The sequence below is a fragment of the Berghia stephanieae genome, chromosome 9 (assembly GCF_034508935.2).
Source record: "Berghia stephanieae isolate SIO BIC M18660-M18661 chromosome 9, UCSD_Bste_1.3, whole genome shotgun sequence".
Classification (NCBI taxonomy): domain Eukaryota; kingdom Metazoa; phylum Mollusca; class Gastropoda; order Nudibranchia; family Aeolidiidae; genus Berghia; species Berghia stephanieae.
The window spans coordinates 19,258,499-19,265,998 of NC_088368.1; positions in this window are offsets into that span (position 1 = coordinate 19,258,499).

The window sequence follows — 7,500 nt, forward strand, 5'->3', positions numbered from 1 at the left end:
TTGTTCACACCAGCGCAATAATTTGCTCTGGTCTAAAAATAGATAGACTGTAACTTTTGATAAATTTTACCTTTTGTTCCATAAAATATCCATATCTAGACATTATTTGATGCATGATCGAGTATTTAGGAATATGTGTTTCTTTTGCCACCTAAAGCCAAATTTTAAAGGTTATTTTTTTCTATAATTTACATTGGAACGTGAGCTGTCAAGACAGGAACATGTGGTTTGCCATGTGCTTCTAGACCTTTGTTTACGTTTGGGGCACCTAATTTTACTGCTCTATAGAGGAAAATACTTGGCCTACTGTTTGCCTTCGTAATCGTAATCGTAATCGTACAATACAGTGTTTAGCAACTGCTTTTTCCTGGTAGATTCAAGAATCCCAATAATTTGTTAGAAAGTGTCAACTTATTCATTATAATTTATCCCGATGCGACTCAGCAGGTCTCCTCATATGTTGTTCTTTCAATTTACGCGTACCTACCATTCCTTCATTTAATTTATTTCCTAATTGCATAATTATTTATGTTCAGTTCTTAAGCATAATTTAATATCATTAATTAAATGAATGTATTTATAATATTATTATATTTTTTTATCGATAACTCATTTCACTTGAATGCCAAGCACTGCGATTTCAAATTGTTGTTGTTGTTGTTGTAGAACTTATTGACTTTTACTTTGATTAAATTTATGACTTGTAAAAAAATATTATATAATTAATTTACGCACTTTAATAAAAAAGATATCAAATCGAAACATTCCTCTTCTTTGAATATATTTTATATATGAATTATTTTTTCATCACATAATGTCACTGCAATTCCTTTATTTAAAAAGCCTCATTTTCATTGGATAACAGTCAATTATATAAATTCTGTCTTACTCTGGTAAGACCCATATTTAAAAATTTGACCAGAAAACTCGTCCTTCAAATATCGATCGATATTTGAAGGACGAGTTTTCTGGCCAAATTTTTAAATATGGTTTTTCTTTTTTCCAGAGAACGACAGATTATAATATTATTATGGTTCCGTTCACGCCACAGAACTTCGAACATGATTTAGCCTTCATGAGCGTGAAGGCCCACTTGTTGTACGCTGAAAAAAATTACATTTAATTTTGAAATTTTGGCCAGAAAACTCGTCCTTCAAATAATAATAATAATAGTATAGACCGATTAAGATGACTCTCAACGTTTCAATAAAATCTCTCAAACCCGAGACTTCAACATAATCTTCAATGAAGTCCCAAGTAACTCTAATCGATTTTATAATATTATTATTATTTGAAGGACGATTTTTTCTGGCCAAAATTTTATTTAATGTGTTGTTGTTAATTACTTTTTTTTTTCAAAATAGGCCGAGATATTGTTTTACAATTTTTAAAAAAATAAGATAATCTAATAATACTCTTCCTGTTTCCATGGAGACCGATGCTTGCAAATTTTGTCCCTGATTGAAGGTCTAGGCTTAATTTGTGTCATTCTTGTCAACAATTTGCACCGAGATGTTAATGGCTTTATCGTCATACTCATTCATATTCATATTCATTCGGTATTATCATAATAATTACACTGCCATCTCCCTCCTCATCCTCTTCTTCCTTCTCCTTGACTATAATCATCATTTGTTTTCATTACTGATATCATCATCATCATCATCACCATCATCATCATCATCATCATCATCATCATCATCATCATCATCATCATCATCATCATCATCATCATCATTATCGTAAGCATCATCATCATCATCATCATCATCATCATCATCATCATTATCATCATCATCATCATCATCATCATCATCACCATCATCATCACCACCAACACCACCACCACCATCACCATCATCATCATCATCATCATCATCATCATCATCATCATCATCATCATCATCATCATCATCACCATCATCACCACCAACACCACCACCACCATCACCATCATCATCATCATCATCATCATCATCATCATCATCATCACCCCTACAAACGATACAACTTTATAATGGTATCATATGTCAAAAATTAATTCTCACTACTTACTTAAAACACACGATACAATGTGTCAAATGAATTGTCAAATTCCCTACAATCTACTTACTACACGTTTCTATTTTTACACAATCAAGATAAATTGAATACATTATTATATGTGTAATAATATTATTATAATGATATTGCATAATCATGTTACTGATTTGACTGAATCTTTTATTATTACAATAGTTGTTATTATTGTTACACTTTTCACAAGTTTCATGTAAATAATGACTACCTACGCTTTGCAAATAAACACACAATTGTTTTAGAAATAAATCTTACATGTCCTATGCGTTCATCACTTGAAACTAATAGGGAATGAGATTAGCGGAAGAGTAGCGTCCCTTGATTGGACGTCACCTTACAGAGAGAATGTCAAAATGGTTTTGCGCATGCGTCTCTCTCGTCCTCGCTTTCGGTGAAGTGTTTCATGCCGCTTTCACCGGAAGCGAGGACGAGAGATGCATTCGCACAACCAACATGACGTTCTCTTTCTGATAACTTTTCCGTCGGTGACGTCCAATCAAGGGACGCTACTCTTCCGCTAATCTCATTCCCTATATCTAGTGCCTGAGTGAGTCAATAAAAAAACCCACGAGCTTTTCATTAGCGCAATATTACTCAATCATGCGCTTAACCCTCTCCTTATCACCCAAAGGAAAAACGTCACATTCGTTACGATGCAACCAACATTTTTGTCATTCTATTTTTTTTTTTGTACATTATAATATTTGAACAAAAATGTTTGCTATAGTTTAAGTATATTAACACTGTGTTGAAGAGCTCGTTTAGCAGAAAAAAAATTGTATATCAAGAACTAAAAGCTTTTGTGTTTGCGTGAAATAAATCTATTTTTGTATAGGTTGGGTGTGAAGTTTTGGGGAAAATCCTGAAAATGACCGGTAAGGAGAGAGTTAAAGCGCTTTACATGGGTCCCCAACGCTTAACGAGTAGGACGTAATAACAAGAAAATGAGCAGGAAAGTGCCAGAAGACAATATAGAATAAAAATTTCGCGGCGGCGATGGGGGCTGGAATCAGCGACAACTCCGCCTGACCGGGAAAGAGCTTGGCTCTACTGTGCGGCTATGTGGTCTTGTGGTATGACACTCGCTTTCGGATCGGAAGGTCCTGGGTTCGAGCCTCGCGCTCGGCGCATAGTTGAGTCCTTGGAAAAGGCTCTTTACTCACATTCTCTCACCGTACTCATGTGTAAAATGAGCACCTGGCCGTTAATAGCGTTGTCTTTGTCTGAAAAATTGCAATATCGCTTAACAGGCGGCATGTCCCGTCCTACATGTTAAATGTTGCTGTTGACCAGGGACACCTTGTAAAGCGCCTTGAGCACGTTTAGTGGATATTGCGATAGATAAATCTCAATAAAAAAATAAAAAAATACTATGTGAGCCATCTACCACTAAAAAATGTGGTTTCAAACTCTAAGTCTATCTTGAGCTGCTCTCCCCGACTTCTGGAGGTCATAGGTTCAATCGTAGCCATCGTTTTGTTATAGACTGAAACTGAAATCCAAATGGACTGGCAGTTTGACGTCATTATTTGGTTTTTGTACCGCCTAGTGAGTTGTCGTTAGTAGAGCTCATGGAAACAAGTTATTTCATTGGTTGAACTATTGAATACTACTCACGATTTGTTTTCTTTTGTGGCAAAAGACTGGCATTTTGACGTCATTTTTTTGGTCAGTATCAGGCCATAACTTTAGGAAGGTCACGGTTCAACACACACAAACTTCGCGAAGTTTGTTAGGACGAGACATCTCACAGGGAAGGCGCACTACAAATTATTTTTTAAAATCGACACAATACTTTTAACGACAAGGTACTCATTTGACACCCCGGGTACTGTCTGTGAGGGAATGTGAGTAAATAGCATTTTCCAAAGGAGTCAAAAGTTGGTCTTTTATATAGAGCAACATCCACTAAAAGTGCTCAAAGCACTTTACAAAGGTGACCTGCCCAAACGACAACACTTAACATGCTGGCGGATGTAGTGAGTATTTCACCTAAACGTAGTTGCTATATAAACGCCATTGTTTGTATTCATAATAAAGATGTTAATCTCAAAAAACATGAAATTAGATAAAATAACGATAATGATCATTTTTAAAAAAATAAACAAGAGAAATAAAATAAAGATCAAAAAAGAATCATTTTAAAAACCCTAAACATGTGAACAGACCGGACAGTTTTTAATTCCATATATGGTAACGATAATCACTGCGACCAGTCCAGGTGATGAAAATAAATTTCCAGATGGCCTGGCATGAGATGATTTGCTTGATGTGATTGGTGGAACATGCCAGGTGTCTATAGATAGTTCGAAGATGACGTCACTCAGGTCTTTGTTATTGTTTTTTGCCATCCGCGTTTCTGAGTAATGCTCACTGAACTGTTTTAACCCGACTATAAACGTTCAAGGATACACACAGTTTTGTGTACTGGTCCGGTATACTTCCGGATGGCAATGTTATGAGCTTCTTAGCCAAGCGCATACTATCTATAGAATTATCCTTGTATGAAAATAAAATAGTTGTTTGTATATCACATATATTATATTGGTGCTATGTGTTTATATATATTACTCATAGCATCCGCCAGCCAAGAAAAACTCACAACACATAAAACAGTATGTAACCTTTTAACGATTATAGACAGATTGGTATTGATGTTACGCGCTTGAATAGGATTCAATAGTCTGATGTCACGTCCGCCCAGCAACGAGCAGCTTGGTTCTAAACAAAGAAAATCGGTACTTTTTAATATTCATACTGACTAGAACTATTTCACATGTCATTTTATCAGAATGTATGAAAGTCAAAAAATGATCAGATTTATAATGTTTTTCTCCTCTGAATACACTTTTATGCTCGTCGGAGTATTTCATAGGGACGTCCGTCATTGTTCCGATAGTTTAGAACCAGTTATTAAGTTACTATGCGGCATTAGTAAATTAATATAATTTGCCGTCATCAAAAAGAAGCATGAAAAGTGTCGATTCGGTGACCACTCTGTTTGAACGTAGCCATCGTTAGCATATAGCCTGACAAAAGAACCCTCTCGGACTGGCAGTTTGACGTCATTTTTTAGGTTTGTGTAGCGTCTAGTAGGGTCAGTGTCAAGCTATAACTTTACGATGGCGACGGTTTCAGTATCAAGCTATAAGTTTACGTTGGCTACGGTTTCAGTGTCAAGCTATAACTTTACGATGGCTACGGTTTCAGTGTCAAGCTATAACTTTACGATGGCTACGGTTTCAATGTCAAGCTATAACTTTACGATGGCTACGGTTTCAGTGTCAAGCTATAACTTTACGATGGCTACGGTTTCAGTGTCAAGCTATAACTTTACGATGGCTACGGTTTCAGTGTCAAGCTATAACTTTACGATGGCTACGGTTTCAGTGTCAAGCTATAACTTTACGATGGCTACGGTTTCAATGTCAAGCTATAACTTTACGATGGCTACGGTTTCAATGTCAAGCTATAACTTTACGATGGCTACGGTTTCAGTGTCAAGCTATAACTTTACGATGGCTACGGTTTCAATGTCAAGCTATAACTTTACGATGGCTACGGTTTCAGTGTCAAGCTATAACTTTACGATGGCTACGGTTTCAATGTCAAGCTATAACTTTACGATGGCTACGGTTTCAGTGTCAAGCTATAACTTTACGATGGCTACGGTTTCAATGTCAAGCTATAACTTTACGATGGCTACGGTTTCAGTGTCAAGCTATAAGTTTACGATGGCTACGGTTTCAATGTCAAGCTATAACTTTACGATGGCTACGGTTTCAGTGTCAAGCTATAACTTTACGATGGCTACGGTTTCAGTGTCAAGCTATAACTTTACGATGGCTACGGTTTCAATGTCAAGCTATAACTTTACGATGGCTACGGTTTCAGTGTCAAGCTATAACTTTACGATGGCTACGGTTTGAACCCTCAGTTTGGCTAAGAAGATCACAACATTGCCATCCGGAAGTGTAACGGACCAACACGCAAAACTATGTGTAATCATGCTCGTTTATAGTCTGGTTAATACAGTTTAGTGAGAATTACTCATAAACAAATGTGACGATTTTCCAATAGGTGGTAAGGAGAGGGTTAAGGTTACTTGAAGTTTTGCGTCACTGCTTTTCGATCACTAGTGAGCTAGCCCTGCTAATATTCTGGTGGATAGTGTTCTAGAAATGGAATGCCAAAATTCAAACGATTGTTCACCAATAGGATTTAATAGTCTGATGTCACGTCGCCTTGGAACGAGCAGCTTGGTTCTAAACAAAGAAAATCGGTATTTTTCATTCTTCATTCTGGCTAGAACATTTTCACATGTCATGTGATCAGAATGAATAAAATTCAAAACATGATCAGATTTATAATGTTTTTCTCCTCTGGATACACTTTTTGCTCATCAGAGAAGTATTTCATAAGAGCGTCCGCCATTGTTCCGATAGTTTAGAGCCAGTTACTAAGTTATTCTGCGTCATTACGGGGGAAGTGACGTCACGACTGTTGAAGCGTATTTTGCGGGATGTTTTAAGTTTAGGTAAGATTGTTCTAAGGCTATTATATCATATATATATATTTCTTCACTGAAAATAGCGATGTACAATGTCAAATAAATATACAGAGGCATGACTATTTAGAATTTTATAGACAATGAAACATATCGAATGGACATGATCTAGATTAACTTTCCATGTGCTCGAGGTCATTGGTCACATTGCAAAATGTGCTCAAAGTGACCCACTTAGTGAAAAGTGTTCACAGCTTTTTAAATATCTAACATCACGATTGGTCATTTGGTTCAGCTTGACACGTGGATATGATTATAACATTTGTAAACAAAGCAGCGTGTTTACATTTGCTACGAAATATCCAATCGTTGGACAGCAATATACCATGTGATTGATGACCTGGTTGGACGAAAACATGAATAGAGATCGCTCCCATTGATGATGTGTTTCTCAATAGGTAACCAATGCATCTCTCGAAGCAGCTCCTCGTCTTTTCTTTCTTTTTTTTTTACCTCCCCTCTTTCTACAGCGATAGAAACTTGCGCACTAATATTTGACAGAGTAATAATTCTGCAGTAACATTTGACAGAGTAAAAATTCTGCACTAACATTTGACAGAGTAAAAATTCTGCAGTAACATTTGACAGAGTAAAAATTCTGCACTAACATTTGACAGAGTAAAAATTCTGCACTAACATTTGACAGAGTAAAAATTCTGCACTAACATTTGACAGAGTAAATATTCTGCAGTAACATTTGACAGAGTAAAAATTCTGCACTAACATTTGACAGAGTAAAAATTCTGCACTAACATTTGACAGAGTAAAAATTCTGCACTAACATTTGACAGAGTAAAAATTCTGCACTATATAATTTGACAAATTAAAAATTCTGCACTAAAATTTGACAAGAG